Below are 11,454 nucleotides of genomic sequence, written 5' to 3' on the forward strand. Positions count from 1 at the left end.
CAGGGTTCGAAATTTACTCTTATTTACACGCAATTTGCGTCAGGATTTTGAGATTTGCGTTTTGATATGGGTTCCAAAACGAAAATACTTGCGTCTGGTATTTTACTGCAGCATGTGTGTATAAATTGTGTCAATATTTCCGGATCATCGATCTATTTGTAACAAGTGCCGGTCTATGGTCAGGACCCGTCGATGTGCCGATCAAAACATAATCTGTAAGTTGTACACATGTGTGCGTGTCTAAATATAGCACAAGTACTAAGTCTCGTTTAGTCTTGGCAATAACGAGTGTCGTTCGGAACATATATATGTGCAGACAGCGTCAAATGTCAAAGCTCAAACGATGATTACGTTTTTTTTAAAAGAAAATTGGAACCTGACGGCACTGAAGGCACTTAAAAGTGCAAGATAGCTGACTTTGCACCAAGACCATTCGTCAACAGGTGGTGGATCAATGGCCGGCGGACAAAGCGCCCAACCACCTTGCCATATGGGCCCCACCAGTAGAAACACTATACATGCCGTTGGATGATTCTTAAATAAAATTTTGACGTCCAAATATTTTGCTTCTTGATTTGTCAATTTGCTTCTAACTTTTGAAACCACAAGCAACAGTTTGCTTGTGTTTGTGTCACATTCATTCAATCCTTGTATATATAGAGTTATAACCCTTTGTGTCACATCCAGGACATATATATATAGAGTTATAGCCCTTTGTGTCACATTCAGGACATATATATATAGAGTTATAGCCCTTTGTGTCACATTCAGGACATATATATATAGAGTTATAGCCCTTTGTGTTACATCCAGGACATATAAATACATAGAGTTATAGCCCTTTGTGTCACACCCAGGACATATATATATAGAGTTATAGCCCTTTGTGTTACATCCAGGACATATAAATACATAGAGTTATAGCCCTTTGTGTCACATATATATATATAGAGTTATAGCCCTTTGTGTCACATCCAGGACATATATATATAGAGAGTTATAGCCCTTTGTATCACATCCAGGACATATATTATACAATTATGGACTTTTGTGCTGGTGAATATGATGTGATATGAACCTGAAAGAGTGATATTGACTGAGGCGAAGCCGAGGTCAATATCANAATACATAGAGTTATAGCCCTTTGTGTCACATCCAGGACATATATATATAGAGAGTTATAGCCCTTTGTATCACATCCAGGACATATATTATACAATTATGGACTTTTGTGCTGGTGAATATGATGTGATATGAACCTGAAAGAGTGATATTGACTGAGGCGAAGCCGAGGTCAATATCACTCTTTCAGGTTCATATCACATCATATTTACCAGCACAAAAGCCCATAACTGTTTTATTATATGCTTCAACAATAAAATAAAACAAAACTAAAGGTTCAGATTTTTGTACGCGAGCCTCCGTGTAAAATTTAGCCATGTTTGAATACATCAGTTCATCATTGTAGCTTTTGAAGGCATCGTCTAGGTTCTTTTTCTTACGATAAGCACGGAGGACATGCACTGTGTGTTCAATGTGTCACGTGTATAGGATCCAACCAATGTGATTGCGAGAAATGTTCATGCATATAATAAATATATATATATACTGTGTCACCATTTTGTATGCGACTGTCTCTTAGGGTGGTGGCCATGGAGTGTCTCAAACTAGTACGTAAATCAGATCTCATGCTTGACTATGTTTTGTTGTGTAGAGTTGTGTCCTTTTGTTCATATTTGAGATGTAACACATTTCTCCCAATACCCTTGTTATAATAGATGATATGACTGAAACTAGAGCATATGAATGAAGATTTCACAATTTTCCCCATATTCTCAGAAACAGGTTTTTACTAAGCTTGCTATTATGAGAAGTTTTTACATACCGTATAACCAACCACATCACATATATACTATATATTTTGACCTATTTTTACTGAAAATGAGGTCTCGTTGTGTAGTAATAGTCCGCTCCGAGGGCATACATTAATCACTAACCTATTTAGCTAGAATAGTTTTGAAAAAATATATACACAAACGTACTTGTACATGAGTGTTGTTTTGGCCGAGATATAGCTATAGACTGCCTTGTGGTGCGGATTAGATTAATAGTCATTGTTACCGGCTTAAGTAATGAGTTCAGACAGTGGTGATGTGATGCCAAGTGAACTCTGGCTACACATGTACCAGTGACCTGGTTACAGGACTGCCAGTAATTCAGAGGACAAGTCATTATATAAAGGCATTATTTTTTACTCATTATACATGTACAATGTAAACTGGACTTTATTTCCCTGCCAAACCACACCTGCTACAGCTTATAGTGCAGATTCCAAAGTATGACATTAAATCTTTGCAAAGTTTGGTTTGGTTTAATTTGTTTGTATTTTACGTCCTATTAACAGCCATGGTCATTTAAGGACGTGCCAGGGTTTGGTGGTGGAGAAAAACGACCGACATTCGACCAGTACCTGGCATCTGCCCCACATAGGTCTCAAACCCGCGACCCAGTGGCCATGGTAGAGGGCTAGTGGAAGCAGAATGTCAGACACTCTAATTCCACTTGGCCACAGCGGCTCCCTTTTTCCAAAGTGTAAATGACTGATCCTCTCTAAAGATGAAACTTCTTTTCGTTCATAAAAAATGCAATCCCCCCTTGTTCTTTTCGTATATGGCTTTCAGTAATCTACAATAAGTTATGCATTTAGATGTGTTGATAGAGTGTATAGCTTGGAGCATATTTGTATCATGTTATGATTATCTAACAGTTACAATTTAGAGTTAACAAACATTGAATTCTGTAGGATTTTACATGAGTGTCGTGTACTTCTTTTTAAGCCGCTCTTGGCGAGAGCCGAGCGGCTTATTAATTCTGTCCAGAGAACGAAATGACGGACCCACTTCCGTTACGGATGCGTGCGCATAATTCAGTCTTGCATGCTTCCGCTATATAGTTTCGTTATCGTAAATAGAAAGTAGAATCTCTGACACTCACCTGTGGGTTACTTAAAGTCTTCTGATACTCTTCTCCAAGTAATAATCTATACTTTTAATAATTGCTGAAAACAAAATGTTTATCTCCGGTGCATTCTACGAGTGTTGTGGTGGTGAAATTCGTGCACTACGTTTGAGCGTTTTAGCAACTCTGATTGAGGTCTGAGGAGTGTTATGCGTGTGAAACACATATGATGTTTCAAACGGGAACGTAATATGACATATCGTGCTTAGGTTGTTAACGGTAATGCTTAATGGCTCTGAGACGAGAAGATATGTAAACTGTGTATGCTTATCAAACATTTCTGTAACACAGCATGCTATTTCTGGTGTATTTATTTATGAAAGTGTAACAATTTAAGAACATGAATTTACATGACACAACTGCCGCTGCTGTTTGACAAGAATTCGCGCTGTGTCAAAATATTATCCAATCCGGTGTAAGGGAAATAACTCTTACGTTAGTAATTAATATAAAGTCGCATTGAGAAATATAATTCAAATATATTCCAAGAACATTTTTGAGATTTTGTATATTCAATGACAGTAAATAAAGTCACTACATATATAAATAATTATTATTCATATGAATAAATAATAAATAAAAATAAAAGGAGTACAATGTCTCTTTTCTCCATGTATTTTTCCCCCATTCTGTTAATTCTTCATTTCACAATCACAAAATGCACCTATTCTTTATTATCCATTCACCGATTGGCATTCTGCACATAAATGCTCATGTCACATCATTGGAGGATGCTAGTTAATGAAAATTACAACAATGCGTCACACTGAAAGAGGGTGAAAAAAGAGGAGAGGGAGAAATGTTTTTAAGGCATCATTTAAGAGGTGATTGATTTTGGAAATCCCAAAGGCATCATCATCACATGACCTGATTTTCAATTAGCAGAATACAGAACACATATCTGAGGTATTATAGAAGATATTGATGCTCAACGTCTTACTGAAGCAATTCAATTTAAAGTGGTGAGCGGCTTAAATGTCAGACTGACATAATTCTAGTTTTAAATTTGGATGAGTCCCATTATAATGAGGCATTGTATGTGGCCTGTTGTTGTTCCCCCAAAATAACTGACAACATGAAATATTGATATAAATGATGTCACACTGCAACAGGAAATGTAATAAATATGCTTTTTATAACAGGTAATTATAAAAACAAACTAAATTGAAACTTTTTTCACACAATTAAGTTTAAAATGATGAGAAGACAATAAGATGAATAATATCATTTTGTGAACCAGCTGAACTTATCTCTTTTGGCCATGAACATTTCTACATGTATACGTAGCATGTGCAGGAAACGGACATATCATCAATTTTCGCGAAAGGTTATGATGACACGGGGTAAAAACTTTTATAATCAAGTGTATAAGTTGGTGTTGTGTGCTGTTAAATTTATGTTGTGTTTTTTTAATCTACATCCTGAGGCTTTTTCTCTTGACAGGTTACGTATGCAGACTTGATGTTGCCATAATTACTGTATGGAAATTTTAAGTTGACTGGAAACTATGCAGCTTCAGAAGTCTGTAAAGTGTGTACATATTTAAAGTGTGACCTCATGGGTGACCTTCACCTGTAGTTGAACTTAATTAGTCGAAGAATGACCACCCCGAAGGATTGAACTGGACAGTCAACAGTTTAGCTGATCACGTTTGGAGTGAAGAGTCAGGAACTTAAATATCCAGCTGTTCATCATGATCATGACCAGACCACAGGGTTGGATTGGCGTTGATACCATTCAGTGACATTTACTGCATACATGTGAAAGTGATGTTATTTGTAAGTGGTTTTTACACTTACGATACTTTACTATTTGAACTTTAGGTTAGAAACTAAACAGTGCTAATTTTTCTCGTTTTTTTTCTCTCTCTCCAGAATTGAATTTTATATTTTGTTTTATACAGTAAGTTGTTGTGTTTTAGTATTAGTTTGACCTAATCCAGACTTGTTTACACAGAATTTTAACTCTTACTGTTGCATAATTAAGAAGAGATTGTGACTCTGAAGAATAGTTTTTATTTCCATTTTTTTTTGTTGAAAAAATTATACCTTGTGTTGCTTGTTAAAATTTGTTTGTGACTTTTTAATAACAGGAGATAAACAGTACAACAAAGTGTGGGGTACCGATTACCTGTGAAAATTATATGTTCACACGTTTTAATATATACCTCTATTTAAATATCAGATCACAGAGAATGAGATTGCATCAAACAGCTTAATATGCATGCACATTATACATGAGGTAAGGGTATTCATTCTGCTTGAATTAGTTTTTGCATAATATCACTGCAATCTCTCCCAATACATTCTTCAGGTCTTAGATTGTATGAAATACAACATTTGCATTTATACATACAAATGTACATGTACATACATTAATTTATGTTTGACATCTGGGCTTTTCCCCTTTTAGGGTATAGTGTTTTCATGATTTGAATCATGATCGACTTTGATTGTTAAAGCGACTTACAAATGGATCAAGTCCTCAGATCGTTTTAGTAGACATTTTTGGCTGTTCTTTTTTTGTAGTGAGAATATTCTTGTCATCTAATTTTTGTCTCTAATCTCCTAGTGCTACCCATGGATTCTTATTTTAAAATTCATTTAAATTGAATGTCTTGTGAATGTATGAGATGAAAATACACACGCAGTGTTAAAATGTTAGATGTATGTATGAGATGAAAAGATAGTTTGTGTTCAGAACTATAAACAATGCATCACACATATGTACATTATTATTTTCCTGGTACCAGCTGGTGTAGTATACAGTACCTGTCTGTGAAGTGCCTACATATGCTATCACATCATTAGTGTGTGTCACGTACATATACGGTAATGTAGATGTAACAGAGACAGCTATAACACACCTGACTAGAATCAATGTATCAAAGTGAAACATGTGGAAATTCAAACCTGTTTTATCCAAATCAAATGAAGATAGTTTGTCCATTTACCTCCCTTTTTAATTACCTAAGGCTACATTCGCGTATACCGGTTGAAACGGTACGTGTGACGCAGAAATTTTCCACGATAAACGAACGCTCTTGGACTGTTAAATAAGCAGAGCTAAAAATGCACAGTTTCGGAGAATTAAAGATAATATATCAAGAATAATATGCCCTTCTTCCATCCCTCCACTAAATTACACAACGTATCTAAAAAACTACATGTGACTTGACATTGTTTAAGAAAGAAATAATGCAAATTGACAATAGTCAGCATTTTAGTTTCGGTCAGGTACGTCTGGACCCCTCAATCTACACGTACCAAATTTTCCTGAGGTCATCCTCGGTCCAAATCTGTACCTGTTGTTTTCTTTACAGGTTCAACCGTTTCAACCGGATACGCGAATGTAGCCTTAAACACAAAAAGGTATATTATAAAGTAAATCATGATCAGATATGATTTTAAAATACTGGGGTAATTAGAATGTGTGTTCACTGTTGAGCATCCCTTTGAGTTATGTTAATACAAACACTAGGTCACTGGAACACACTATTAGTATTGCCCTACAGAAATACATGGTGTGGTGCAGGAATGTAAAATATACCAGGTATACGGTTTACGAAACAAGGCATGTCTTTGTCTGTAGTCCTGATCAGTAGATAGCTCATTCATGATTAAAGTGAAAAAGTTGATATCATAGACTGCGTTTTTGTGTTAAGAATGAAATTAAAAACTGTTGAGTAAGCTCTGTGTGTCATCTAATTGTGAATTGCTCACCCTTAAATTCACCATTAGAAATTCAGAACATGAGGTACTTATAGTTTTTTACTGATTTTGCCCATTCATATGTCAGACCAAAATTAACAGATTGAAAATTATATCATGCCGATTTAAAACTCACAAATGTTGATTTACCAAAAGATTGTTATTAATAATAACTTAATGGCTACTCAACTTGTACAAACCTATAGAGTTTGCTTTCAAAAGTGTCAATGCTTACTACACAATTGTTTACAATTTGTGGTTCCTGTGTGATGAGGGCTTGTTGTAAATGATTCCTAATTACTGTAGGTTATATAAACCATAAAGCCACATACAGTAACTCATTCACCCCTGGTATTTCAATATGAACTATTCCAACTTTTGAATTGGAATAGTTCAAATGTGTCTTCAGGGGTGAATAAGTTAATCCATGTACTTATGTACATGTGCAATTGTATTTATATAGTGCCCTCCTACTATAGCTTTGTTTAACTTTTTTTTATTTAATTCCTCTTTAAACTCGGACAAAAATAGGGCCGTTTTCTTTTAAATGGTTAAACCGGTCAGACCATAGTTGTTCGTTTATTAAATAAGGTCGGACCTAGTTATCTGATGCTGCTTTCAGGCGAGCCTTGACAAGGCCCTAGGACTTCTGTTCCTCAAGATTTTCACTTGAAATTAATTAAATCTTTTAGAGAAATGATGACGTTGTTCAAGGTGATGCTTGTATTAATTTATACCCACCTGCTTCCATCCTTCAGCATATCTAGTCCCTTTACCTTTTGCATATCCAATATACATGTATCATATGCAGATATATTTTTATCTAGTTTTATAGCTTGATTTGATAATTTGCATTGTGAGTGGTATTGGTAAATGTGGGAAAGTGTTTTCTACAAACAGTTGTGAATTAATGTAAGTACTTAGTGTTGTTATTACTGGAAACAGTATACAGCTTTAATTTTGTTAAGCTTATGTATAGTTTACTCCAACCATGTTGGAGGTTTACACGGCGAGATACTTTTGACGGGCACGTCGCAGTCGGCAAAATCATATCCAATAGAATAAAGGCCGACCAGCGGCCTCTTACGTCATAGGACTAAGGTATACAATGTAGTTCAACTCTCGCTAAAAACATAGTTAGGATGGGAATAAATATGAGATACAGGATTTGAAGAAACCATTTGGAGGATGGAAGACCAGAACAGTTTTTAATTACAAATTAAAAATTGGTTTTTGAAAGGTGCAAAACTGCTGACTCGCAGCTGTATGATAGCATGAATCTCAATTGATCTGTATTGTGCTGAGCTGACTATGTTAAGGATAATATGTAGACAGTTAAACCTTGATTGTTGTGTTTTTGATAAAAACCTTAATGCACTTTTTGATATATGTAAGGATGAATACTTAGAAATAATTTATAAGAAATAATGGTGGGATGAAAATCAACTTTTTATTGGAGATTGTAGTAGCCAAGTTTGATGGTACAAGGGGGATAACTCGTTCATCCTTAGCAGTTAGTCTGAGACGGTTGGACATGTAGCTATAGACATTAAATTGTTTGTACCTGTATGTGCATGCAGGAATGCTCTTAGGGCCTACAATTCAGTATAACCTGTTTTTTACTGTGGTTTCGTTGCAATGAATTTTGTTATTGTTTCATTTACTATTTTTAACTACATGAACAGTGTAGCCAAAGTATCCTCTGGCCCTGACGCCAGACTCATGGACATTTTGACTTAGAATCTCTCTCGAGCTCTCTGTAACACTAAACTTAATTGAAAATGTTAATTAATTTAAAAATTGCCATCTTGTATATCTATATTTTATTATGTTATTTGGAAAGGCTTTAACATAAGTTGGACAACTTGTGCCCAGTCCCTTTTATATATTAGATGCAAATAAAAATATATTTTAATCAAAAATAGATGTCTGGTGTAGACATCTATCTGTCAAAATGTCTAAGCCCGGTGTCAGGGCCAGAGGGAACTCGGGCTAGTACAGTCCACCTCATTTTGCAACACTTTCTTACAATTTTAACTTGGACTCTAGGTCATTGTTTTTGTTAAATGTTAGAGCTTATGTGTTAAGTTTGTAGTTGGTGATAGGACACATTAATCATGTTTCAGTTAGTAGATTTCCATATACTGGTGTAGGTGTTGGTTTGTGTGGTTTTGTTGACTGTTACTAAAATGGACGTTTATACTTACCTTTGTTTATTGTGCTCCTTCTGATAGGTAGAAGTGACTTGTTTGTTTCTGTAAAACTGGAAGTTTAATTCATCGTTATCGTCGAAAGCATTTTATATTTACAAACACATGTTTTTTCTACATAAATCAACCTAGAAGTTTTAAGACATGATACAATAAACATATTTATGAATAGCAGATTTGTCAGGTTGCTCTGATTTTGCAAATGAACGAAGCCAAATCTTCAAAAGGATTTATAAATACATGTTAGTTTCGTTTTGAACCTCAATTATTATGTGTGCTCATTTGTTTGTAATTTAGCTCATTATTATCAATTTCTCAAAAAAATTCTACCGGATAAATGCATTTTAAAACTTTGCTTCACACTGGAGATCAGTCGTTGAAATATTGGAACTGTAGTTGTTTTATTTAAATGACAGAAGGTACATGATGTCTCACTCCATGTAGGGGAATGAATGTATAACAGAATAATGAGATTGCATTTGTTTGCATGTGAGTGGGCTTATTACCAGGCATGGGCTTATTACGGGATAAAAACGGCAATGTAATTATCAATACTGGCTATATATTAGTAGAAACCACAGATATATGGACTTATTTGAAAGGGACATAAAACAAACCCCAAGGGACCTAAGAATTTTTATGATTTTCTTATAATTGAGGATTGGCAATATTAAGTGTGTTCGTAGTGTTTCACTGTAAATAATAAACATTAACCCTTCATTGGAAAAGAATCTTGGCCATAATCATGTACTTATCATTATTTGTGATGAAACCTATCTCGTGTCAAACTTCGTTTTTCACAATGTTGTTGCTTACTTGGCAGGTCACTAGCGAGGTACGTGTATTTGGTGTAGTGTTGGTCTGCTAGTGATGATGATCAGGAGTACTTTGGAAAGGGCCCAAATGATTAATTTCCTTTGTGATTTCTTCACATAACGATCATCAGAATATAGTTATAATTACATGTATCAAAAATCACATTATATATATCTGGAAGAGAATGAGATATGAATAAAACTTTCGTTTAACCTTAGTCTCTAAACAGTTGGTGGACTTATCAATCTATCAAAACATGTTAATACATTTCTTCTAAATAATGGGAAGAAATGGGTGGGTTTGATATTTGTGCATATTTAAGGAAACGTCCCGTGAATAAAACAATTCTTATGTTTGAGTTGTTTAAAGTCCTTGTATACTAGAGAATAGTAAATTGTTTTTTAGTAAGACTTGCCAGAGTGTGTGCAGGGGCTACAATAACATGTGTGTATCAGTGCTCAGATAAGTGCTCCGTGTACTATGTACATGGATTTATAGAAATGTATAAAAAAAAGGCTGGAGAATCAAATATTTACAGTTTTGAATTGATGCAGTGTTAATGACAGAAAATTGTAGAGTGTTTTGAATGGTGGTTTTTCGTTTACAATTGTTAGGTATGTACGTAGTATTTCACCTACTGAAAAGATTCAACAAAAAAAGTCGGAATAGAAAAATGCAAAAATTACCCTTTATACAAATTGCCACACAACTTGTGGAGTTTGTTTGGTCTCTAGATCCACTGTCTCCCATATTCATTGCCTATCACAGTGTTACTTTAGAAAAGATGTCATGAGCGTTAAAACTATGCATACAATTTCCCGAGTGTCAGAATTTTACAAGGTCACGAGTCTGAAAACAGAAGTTATGAATGTCGTAGAATTTCACAGTTTCATGTTTGTCATACAATTTTACACACTTTGTCATGCGTGTCAGAATTTCAAACAAAGTGTCATTAAGTTTACAGTGTCATGCTTGTCAAGTTTCCACGCACATTTTCATATGTATCGGGTATTCTAAACATGTCATATCATTTCATAGAGATTTGCTGCCTCATGGATACATTCAGGATAAACTGTATGTGTGAGATTTTGTTTTGAGCTACATTTACTTAGAAGAGAAATCCTGCGGCGATTATAATCGGAATGGAGGGATCTAATTTGTTCTAATATGTCCAAAATGTCCATCGGCCACTAACATTTAATAGGAATGTCATCGCTATTAGTATCAGCAATTTCATTTGATACCAGTTTTTTGTAAACGGTTATAAAACTTATTAGTTAGTTTGTTAATTTTGACATATTGATGTGTTATCTGACAAAGGCAGTAGTAAGACGGCTGTGATAACGCACAAGTAAGGGTTGTCTCCCATCTACATATTTTTGCATTCCAAGAGTATTTATTTAACTTGATCTGCTGCATAATATGTATGTACCCTTTCCTCTTCACATCAGATTAACAGGCAATGGTTAAGGCGTACATAATATGTATGTGTACCCTTTCCTCTTCAGATTAGATTAACTGGCAATGATTAAGGCGTACAAAATATGTATGTACTCTGTCCTCTTCACATCCGATTATATTAAGGGGCAATGAGTACATAGTTTATATGTACCCTTTTGTTTTCACATCAGATAAAAGGGGAATAATAAAATGGTTTATGAAAGAATCTTGGTTTTGGAGTTATTTATGAATGATTTTCC

At 34.8% G+C, this 11,454-nt stretch overlaps 1 protein-coding gene across 3 annotated transcripts in view; it reads left to right on the top strand.

The window, feature by feature from the left end:
• Positions 1–6,065, top strand: part of LOC110449170 (beta-1,3-galactosyltransferase 1-like) — a 14,291-nt gene extending 8,226 nt beyond the window's left edge. For 2 of the 3 annotated variants that reach the window (XM_021495856.1, XM_021495874.1), the window contains exon 3: positions 366–604. The gene's annotated coding sequence lies outside the window, so the exon portion shown is untranslated. Of the gene's footprint in view, positions 1–365; positions 605–4,461 lie in introns of those variants that run through there. The other variant, XM_021495866.1, reaches the window with a different exon arrangement.
• The last annotated feature ends 5,389 nt before the right edge of the window (positions 6,066–11,454 follow it).

Source organism: Mizuhopecten yessoensis, unplaced genomic scaffold (assembly GCF_002113885.1).
Source record: "Mizuhopecten yessoensis strain PY_sf001 unplaced genomic scaffold, ASM211388v2 scaffold431, whole genome shotgun sequence".
Taxonomy (NCBI): domain Eukaryota; kingdom Metazoa; phylum Mollusca; class Bivalvia; order Pectinida; family Pectinidae; genus Mizuhopecten; species Mizuhopecten yessoensis.